General features: G+C 35.8%; 1 long non-coding RNA gene across 1 annotated transcript; it reads left to right on the forward strand.

Moving 5' to 3' along the window:
• The first annotated feature begins 5,114 nt into the window (after positions 1-5,114).
• On the forward strand, positions 5,115-8,225 carry LOC148690715 (uncharacterized). The gene is made up of 2 exons (XR_015957291.1): positions 5,115-7,048; positions 7,560-8,225. It is a non-coding gene; the product is annotated as an uncharacterized LOC148690715 (long non-coding RNA).
• Positions 8,226-9,847: the final 1,622 nt, after the last annotated feature.

Consider the following 9,847-nt stretch of genomic DNA (forward strand, 5'->3'; position numbering starts at 1 on the left):
ACCGGGATCTTCTAAGCCAAATGCTCAAACCCTCTCTCATATATTCGCTGTCTATCACACTCCACAACCAAAAACCCTAGAGACCAATTCAACCAACAAGCCAAATCCACACCCTGTCGCATCTCAACCTTCTACCAGTTTCTTGCGCCACCACCGAAAACCCAAGAACCATAGAAACCCTTTCCACCAACTACATAAATCTATGCTAAATTTCTCCACGCCCACGAGACTACTATGTGGCCAAATGGTTAACGAATTCAATTTTTATCATTCTTTTTAACTTAGGATTTTGGATTTGTTGGTAATTGCCTCCAAATTGAGCACGCCAGCAGCCCTCGACCTCTTCATCCATCTTTCAAGGACTCTAATTGGGTAAAATTTGGTTTTTAATTTTTAGATTTATATATTATATATATATATATATCCCTGGCTTTTTCTATTTGTTTTTGGAACTTGCAGGTCTACATTCACAAATTTACAAACAAAAAAACTGAAGGAATGAACATTAATCATTAACTTTAGCAAAGAAACTTGTAAGAATTTCTTCTTTTTTCTTGCTACATTTTGTTTCCTTGTGAGATTATATGTATTTGTCTCTGGCTATTTTATTCTGGGTAATCTTTGGGGATTATTCAAATGATTTATTTGCACATATGGAGGCTTTAATAAGTTGTTTTATTTGGTCTTTCTATGTCAATTTTTTGTTTGTTATGAACTTGCAAGTTGGTATTTTTTTCTGGGCTTATTGGTTTTACATGGTGATTGAAGGTACAAAATTTTGAGTTGGTGATACCATTTATTGAAAAGGAAAGTTGTGTGATTTGGCTTTGAATTGCTCTGAAATTTGAACCATAATTCTTTTAAGTGCTCTGTATTTGAAAAAAGATTGAAAATGGTCTCTTGGGCAAGCAGAATGACCCCCATCATAGATGATTTTCTTTCTTCTAATTATTAGTGGCAATGTCTTTTCTGTTTATTGGTGTTATTATTTGGAGTCCAAGAAAACCATAAAAAACTATATAAAGAAGGATTGAAGAAACGCATATATTTCTCCTATATATATTTTCAACTGCTCAGTTCTGTTTAAGCATTGGCTTTTACTTCCTTTTAAATTAGATACAAAATAGTTGAAAGCTTATGTCATAGTTTGATTAGTATGACTTTGCACTGATCTTTTAAGTAATTCTTCCAACTAGTGACCATATGACTTGCTCAAAATTCATCCAATGTTTTTTTTCTTTTCTGTTCTTCTATTGGCTGGAGGCCATTCCCTCATGTGAATATATCAATTGGGTTGTTTAGTAAGAGCACAACCACCTTTGTAATACCAAAGTTGGTTTCATTTTGGTTGTATGAGATCTAGTGCAGAGTAAAATTTTAATTATTGAAAACCTTATCTGCATGCGAAAATGGTAGACTAATTTAGATCTTCTTTATGCCTCTTTTGCCTATTTTTTGTATTAAGCACACTAATGTTTTTATTTCCAAAGTAATTTATTGTTGTGATTGTGTTGTTTGCAGGTTGGTCATGGTTTTTGACAAGGGTAGTTCTCTTGCTTGTGTTTTTAAACCAAGATGTTGTCGGTATAGGCTTTATACTCTGCAAGTTTTGGGGTTGTTCTGCTTTCAGTATTTTCATCAAATCTCACTTTATCAACGTACTTGGCAGCTTAAGTGATAGCCACAACTTCGAGAACTCACATTTTGAAGGATATTGAATTTGGAAAACTAATATGTTATTCACCTTTTTTTTTCTATATTAAGTTAGATTTTGGTCTTATTGTTTTCTAGGAATGGTGTTGGAGTTGGGTTTTTATTAAATTTTGGCAGATCTTCATATTCTTGCAATCGCATATTGGTTTAGAAGTTTAATTATAATTTAAGTAGTTTTTTGTTAATTTTATCTTTTGTTAGTAGATTATCTAGTCCTAACATTTGGAGTCTTGATAACTTACTAACTAGGATATGATAAATTAGTGAAATCAGATACGCCAAAAGAAAATGAGGATATGATAGCACAACTGAAGGGTTGCAAGCCAAGGGCGGACCAACAACATCTCCAGAGGTAGTGACATCAATTTAGCCTTCATTAATAGTGATATCAATTTGATCTATATAAAAGCTGAATGTTTTAAAATTACAGTGAATAAGTAGTCTATGGTATGAAACTAGATATGTTTTTCTTGTTAATTAATGGCCTTTTAATGTTGGATGTTTTCAAGCAAAATTCATATAATCGTAAGAAACAAAAGTATTACCACAAGGGAGGGGCAAAACCATTTCATCCAACATGCAAGGAAGGCTCGCAAGGTAATGAAATTAAAGTACATATAAAACTCATTGTGTAATTTAGATAGGCTCGCCTGTTATGTTTCGTTCTTCTTACTATTAACTATTCCTTCAATTCCTATTTTCTTCTCTTTTGTTATTCAATTTCTCAATGCACCTGCTATTCTCTAGACACCAATGTTTTTTTTTCTTCTTCTCTTTTATTATGTAAGGATAAGATTAAGAAAAAGAAGGATGGAGTTAAAGGAGAAAGTATTCAAGAAGCACTTGAGGTAGTGATGGTGATCTTTCAAATGACAATGATACATGTGCTAAACTAAAGATCATGACATGGCTGATGACTTGTATTATGTATTTTGTTGTTGGTTTCAAATATGCACACGGTATACCTGTTTTGTTACCGACTCTATGCCTTAGAATCTTGTTAGCATCTCAATATGTTTAGAGGTGTTAGGATGCTTATGTTAGCTTTTGAGATATAAACTTGGTGTATGTATTGGATGTAATCGAACTTATTGATCAATGAAATGTGATTAACTAAAGTATTGCCTCTAATTATTATGAATTCTAATTCTAGATGACGAAGCAGGGAATATGTGGTAATTGGTTCGTCACATGAACTATAGGTGACGCTATATAAGTGACAAACATAGTGACGTTGGATTTTCGTCACATATAATCAAAAGTGACAAATTTTCATGTTTATGTGACGAATGTTTGTCACTACCTAAGCCATGTTTTCTTGTAGTGGTGAGTACCTGTTGGTAGACTTTTATGTTAAGCTAGACTTGGGCTTTGGCTAGTAACATTTTGCTTCCCTTGGTTCATTTACATACCAAGTCTTAGAAAGTATCCTAGTTGATTAATAACTCAAAGATAGCATGTTTAAGCAAATAACGGCTTGCTTAGGTGAGGCGTGGTGTAGAAGCTAGAAGTTTACCAATTTAGCATGAGAGAGAACTTGTGCCTGGTTGCATGATTTTATAGGGTGGGTAATTTTGGCTTCCTAAGGGTTTGTGGCTTAGGAAACTCAAAAGATACCTAAAGGAAACCTTAGAACCCTAAAGGATGATTTCCCTAAGGATCCAAGACTGTCTGCACTTTAGAGAAGGATTTCCCGGTTTGGTGTGATGCAATCCTGAATTCTTTGGTTTCCCCGTTTACTTATGTTTTAGCTAAGTCTACATTTCTCTTATTTCCTGGTACAGTTACAACTTGCTCTTTTAGCCTAACATTGGTGGACGTCTTCTTCCTTGGTTAGCCTTCCATATGCGCTGCTTCTGGCAATGCATCTCCTTGTTTTCCTTCATCGTTGTCCTACATGAGATGGGAAGAAGAAAGACCTCATCTTTCTTCAATAATGGGCACCCTGCACTAGGTTTTCATGTGAGCTGAAACCTTAAGTTCTCGTTCTTTTCTAACTAGATTAGTTAGTTTGCTAGTAAAAAAAAAAGGTTTTGGTTTGTTCTCTCTTAAACTTGTCTACGTGGGTTTCAAAGTTTGTCGGCTTGAATCTTTGGTGTTCCCAAACAACCCAAAGTCTTCCATAATTATGGATCCACATAGGCACGATAATCTTCTGTGATCATCCATATCACAATCCACTTGGCAAGTCCCAGCACTTCACTTGGGCTTACATGAACGTGTATTGTAGTTAGCATGATTTGTACACGACAACAATGTCGTGTCATAGCTTGACACAGTGAATACACATAGGCTTAGAGCTTGGAGTGATTATACAAACTTTCTTCTCATAAATTATTACTTTATTAGCATGGTGTGATTGAAATATTCTCAATTTTGCACCTTTGCATGTATTAACTCTTTGCTTAGGCTTCGAGACGTTATTAGACTTGAATGTGATATTTTTGGGCAACAGTACTCAAATAAGCATTTTAGTCAAAACGATCCCTGAGATTGGTATAACTCCTCACTTTGGTTTCTGAGATTTGAAATAGGTAGAAATGTTCCCTAAGTTTGTCTACCATCAATTATTTTGATCATTCCATAAAAAAAAAAAACTCTGTTAAATAAGGACTAAAATGACAAATATACCCCACAATTTAATAAACAATTGGCCAAAATGATTTGACAAAATTTGAGAGTATTTTTGTCATTTTCGTCTTATGTAGTGTAGGTTTTTCATAGAATGACCAAAATGATTTACGGTGGACCCAATGACCACTTCTATCAATTTTAAATCTCAGGAATCAAAGTGAGGAGTTATCCCAACCTTAGGGATCATTTTGGCTAAAAAGTCAACCCAAATATTACCTGTTTGGTTATGAATTTAAAAATGCTACTCTTATAACATATTTGTAACATCTTTCTAAGAGCATCCCTACCAGTTGGTGAAAGGCAAGGGTAAAGGCAACAATATTGCCCTCCAACCCCAAAAAACCCTCTCCACCAATCCATAAAATCAAGGGCAAGTGTTGAGCCAACCACTGCTAGCCCAGATGGCCAGCATGACATCATTATGACGTCATGCTTTATGTCAAGCGTGTGTAACACACACACACCCAGGAAGAGAGGGGCCCTACAAAATTATTAGAAATTAGAATGGCTTTTTACATTGTCGTTTCAATTTCTAGTTGGTTATAGGACAAAGGTGTCTTCACCAAATTTTAAATTAATTATGTTTATTGTAATGCTACACTTTTGCCTTATATTTGAAATAATTTAGTAGAATTAAACAATTGTTTTATTTTCAAAGCGTAAAAAAATAGAAAAATATTTACTGACCTTGCCCTTTTCAAACTGGTGGAGGTGCACAAAGGCAACTACTATTCAGAGTAGTTAGTAAGACCTACTTTAACCCTTGGAGTAAAACTCAAATTTTAGGTTCTAAACTTACCACAACTTGCTCCAACCCTTGGGGCAAATACGAGTTTTAACCAAAAACTCATTTCTAGGGAAAATTTAGCCCAGGATTCCTCCCGGGTTAGTGGAGCTAGCACACCATGTATGTGTATTTTTTTTAGTTTTATATTTATAAACACATTAAATCAAGCGACTATGATCTAATGTGATTAAATTCAATGACTAAAGTAATAGAGGTAGGACTCACCAACACATGTAGTAAATATGTGGTAAATATTGCATAGAGGTAAGACTCACCAACACCATAAAACTAATATGATTAGAGATGAGACTCATGAGTGGTTATACAAATATGTGGTAAATGTTGCATTACTTTATATTTTAGAGAGAATTTTGATTGACATCCTTTTTTTCACTTGAGGTCGATAAAATTAGATAGGCCTAAAATGGGGCCTTTTGGCCAGGAAATTACGCTGAAACGGGTCCACATGTTGAAGTGGCCCGAATGGGATTGTTGTTTGCAAGAAAGAACATGTCACTTGGACACATAAGGATATGTCATTCCTACTCTTTCTCTGTTATTTGGCTATTCGCAAAGTTTAATTGGCTTTTAGGCATCTATTAGAATAAACTGGGGGTAAAGACTTAAAATTTGCACAGCTTCATACAAGGAGATTCTTTTTCATCAGTTTTTGGCTAAAAGGCTGTCTTTGGGCTTTCAAAAGGCAGCTTTACTGAACTTGACCGTGGATTTTGTAAACTAATTTAAACTGCAAAAAATGATAATTTGAACTTGGTTGCATATGTAGCACATTCGTTGTAGCAAATGTACACGTTCGTCGAGATTAAAATGATGTTGGCATTACCCAGTTTCAGCATTTGCCTCTTCTTCTTCTAGTAACTTCTGTCTTGATGAAGATGATGTGCCTAGGTAAGTATTTTCCCAATCAATTTTTCTTATGCTAATTTGAGGTAATAAAGTTATAAACTGGATTAAATTGTGTTTGGTTTTTTATTTTTGATTTGGTAAAATTGTGTTTGTTTGACATTAGCATAACTTCATTTACGAGCATCTTTTCTTTACAACCTTCTTGGATAATCATTTCGTTTTTAATTTTTAATTTTTGCTTTTAATTCATTAAATACCCAGGTGGGTCCTAATAATGTAATAAATGTAGACAAGTTCTCTTGGGAAAATGATTCCCTCCGAATCTATTATATGGGAATCCTTGAGATTCTCACATTTCAGTCGTTCATCGTATATTGTAAAACTAGTTTTCATCAAGTACTTTTTGTGTTTAATTTAAAATAGGGTAAGTTACACTTTACCACCTCAGCTTTAAGGTCTATTACAATCTCATACAATATCTTCAAAACATTTCACTTTCATATTTTATTTCAATATAATACATCTGTTACATTTTCTATCTATTACTCCATTGATCCGTTCATATTTGTGCCACGTGTTTACCCTATTTAAAAAATAAAAAATAAATAAAAAATAAAACCTGAAACCCAGAAACCCCATTCCCCCGACCAACCTCCCTCTCCTCCGCTCTCTTCACCTCCCCTCTCATCCAAAAATCCACCCCACCCCTACCTCCCTTGCAACCCCCAAACAACCCTCCCTCCCTTCTCTCTCAACAGCGACGGCGTCCTCTCCCGGTCGGAGCTCCGCAAAGCCTTCGAGTCCCTCTTCGGCATCGACATGGGCACCCCGCTGGAGCAGCTGACGCAGCTGTACGACTCCATATTTGACAAGTTCAACAGCGACCATAGTGGGACGGTAGATCTGGAAGAGTTCAGGGATGAGGTGAAGAAGATTATGTTGGCCATCGCTTTTTAGCCACCACCTCTCATCCGACCCCAACGCCATCAAAGCCTCCAGCAAGCCTTTTTCTTCTTCTTCATCAATCTCTCTGGGTTGCTCGACCAGGTAATTTCAAATTCACCTCTATTTTTTTAATTTTTTTTTTCTCGTTTAGGAATTTGGGATTTTGATTCGATGAAATTACTCAAATTTACGGGGAGGGATATTGAACTTGAGTGCAAAGAGAGTATGAACTTCCAGCATACAGCTAGAATTTTTGGGCAACAATCCTACTATGAATTCGAGATCACTGGAAAAGAGACTTTCCTTGCACGCCTGCATTTCTTCCTTTTCTCTTCCTCCTTAAGTAATCAGGCCGTAGCTGTTTTTGATGTTTCGGCTTTTCAAGCAGTTTTTGATGTATCAAATTCTGAGTTCAAACTTTGAGTAATGTCTCTGCTAAGAATAGTAGCCAGTCTCCTATGACAGAGGAGTTCTTTCTCGGCAGTGACCCTGGCTTGTTAAAAATATATTTTACTCCTCAAGCATCATCTTTTACTCCTCAACCTTGAGAATTACAGCCGTAGTTTCCCTTTAGTTCTGCATACAACTTAAAAGGGTAAATGTTGACGGGCAGGAAGTCACCGGATACTGACAGAAGATGGAGAAACTGGGACAATGTGTCTAGCATACCTACTGATGTCAAAGAAGTGAAAACCCGGACAAGGTGTCTAGCATTCCTACCGACATTAAAAGACCAGGTGAACCTGGTAATGTAGTATTTAACCTGTATTCAAGTGGCAACTTTGGTGGTTTAGATTCCCCTTTCTACTCTGATTTCGTGGTGAATTCGGATGAGTCTGAACTCATTAACGTCAGTGTAGGTGCTAGGACAGAGTCTATAATAGAACAGCCCTTCAAAATGGACTGAAAATGTTGGAAATAATGGAGGGATCAGCTCCGATATCAAATGTCAAAGAGTACAAATGTTGCTGTTGTGGTGGGAGATAATGGAGGGTTCAATTGTGGTTGGTTTAGTTAGACGGTTGAGAAATGTCTGCGAAAGATACTCGCGATAGGCCTACAATGGGGCATATGCTGTGGGACTTGGTTTAGTGACCATCCAACATCACTATCCACTTGACAAGCTCTGACACTTGGCTTGGGCTTACATGAACGTGTATCGTAGTTTGCATGATTTGTAAACGACAACAATGTGGTGTCAAAGCTTGACGCGGTGAATACGCATGTGCTTGGTGTGATAATACAAACATTCTTCCCATAACTTATTACTTTATTAGCATGGCGTGATTGTAAATATTCTCAATTTTGTACCTTTGCATGTATTTACTCTTGGCTTGGGCTTTGAGACGTTTTTAGGCTTACATGTGATATTTTTTGCTTTAACAGTACCCAAATAGGTACTTTAGCCAAAACGGTCCCTAAGATTGGCATAACTCTTCACTTTGGTCTCTGAGATTTGAAATCGATAGAAGTGGTCACTAAGTTTGTCCACCATTAATTATTTTGGTCATTCCATAAAAATCTCTATTAAAGAAGGACAAAAATGACAAAAAAAATGCCCCTCACTTTAATAATCAATGGGCCAAAATGATTTGACAAAATTTGAGAATATTTTTGTCTTTTTCATCTTATTTAGCTTACATTTTTTTTCACGGAATAACCATAATGATTGACGGTGGACAAATTCAGATACCACTTTTATCGATTTTAAATTTTATGAATCAAAGTGAGAAGTTCTACCAATCTCAATGACCATTTTGGCTAAAACATCAACCTAAATATTGTTTGGTTATAAATTTTAAAAATACTACTCTTACCACATATTTGTACCATCTTTCTAAGAGCGTTTTCACCAGTTGGTGGAAGGCAAGGGTCAAGGCAACAATGTTGCCCTCTAACCCAAAAAAACCTTCTCCAGCAGTCCATAAAATCAGGGGAAGTGGTGGACCAAGTCTTGCCAGCCCAGATGCCAACCTTCTTAAGTCCGACCTACTACCTTCGGACAAGCTAACATTAGCATGACGTCATGCTGATGCCAGAGCATATTTTAATTTTTTTGATGTCAAGTTACACACACCTAGGAGAGTGGCCCGAGAACCACTGCAGCAGTGGCCTCGCTGTAACAGATATCACAAAACCCTTCAATGGATAGCTAATGTGACGAGTTATGGGTTGTTGGATTTCCAACAATCAGAGGATCTCGATCGTTGGATTTCCCATCGTAAAAAATAAAAAATATTATTGTTAAGCCACGTGGCGCAATCTGGTGCATCCAGTTTCAGTTGGCTAAGAATAATCTACATTAAAAAAAAAAATCAGAAAAAATAATAAAAAATAGGAAAAATTAATTAAAATTTTGAATGATTTTTTATATTGTTGTTTCAGTTTTGTAGGTGGCTATACGATTAAGGGAGTTTTCACCAAATTTTAAATTAATTATGTTTGTCGTAATTCTATTCTTTTGCCTTATATTAAAAATAATTTAGTAGAATTAAACACTTGTTTTTTTTTTTTTTTTTTTCAAAGCGTAAAAAAAAAATATATATATATATATATATATATATATTTACTGCCCTTATCCTTTTCAAACCGGTGGAGGTGCACAAGGGCAAATACTATTCAGAGTGGTTAGTAAGGGCAACGTACATGCCCTTGCTCTTGCCTTGCTTGTGAACTCTATCTCTAGTAGAGAGATGGTACATATAATAATACAAATATGTGGTAAATGGAGCATTACATTTTTAATTTAGAGTTTTTTTTAAAAAAAAATAAAAAAGTAAAAAGGGGGACAACGGATGGCAAGCCACGGTTATTCATCCCTTCCGAGCCCGGAGATGCTATAGGGAATTTCAACCTGTCCGTGTCTACAGTCAAACAGACTTACCAGCTCGGAGCATTGAA

Source organism: Pyrus communis, chromosome 15 (genome assembly GCF_041283825.1).
Source record: "Pyrus communis isolate YQ-2024b chromosome 15, ASM4128382v1, whole genome shotgun sequence".
Taxonomy (NCBI): domain Eukaryota; kingdom Viridiplantae; phylum Streptophyta; class Magnoliopsida; order Rosales; family Rosaceae; genus Pyrus; species Pyrus communis.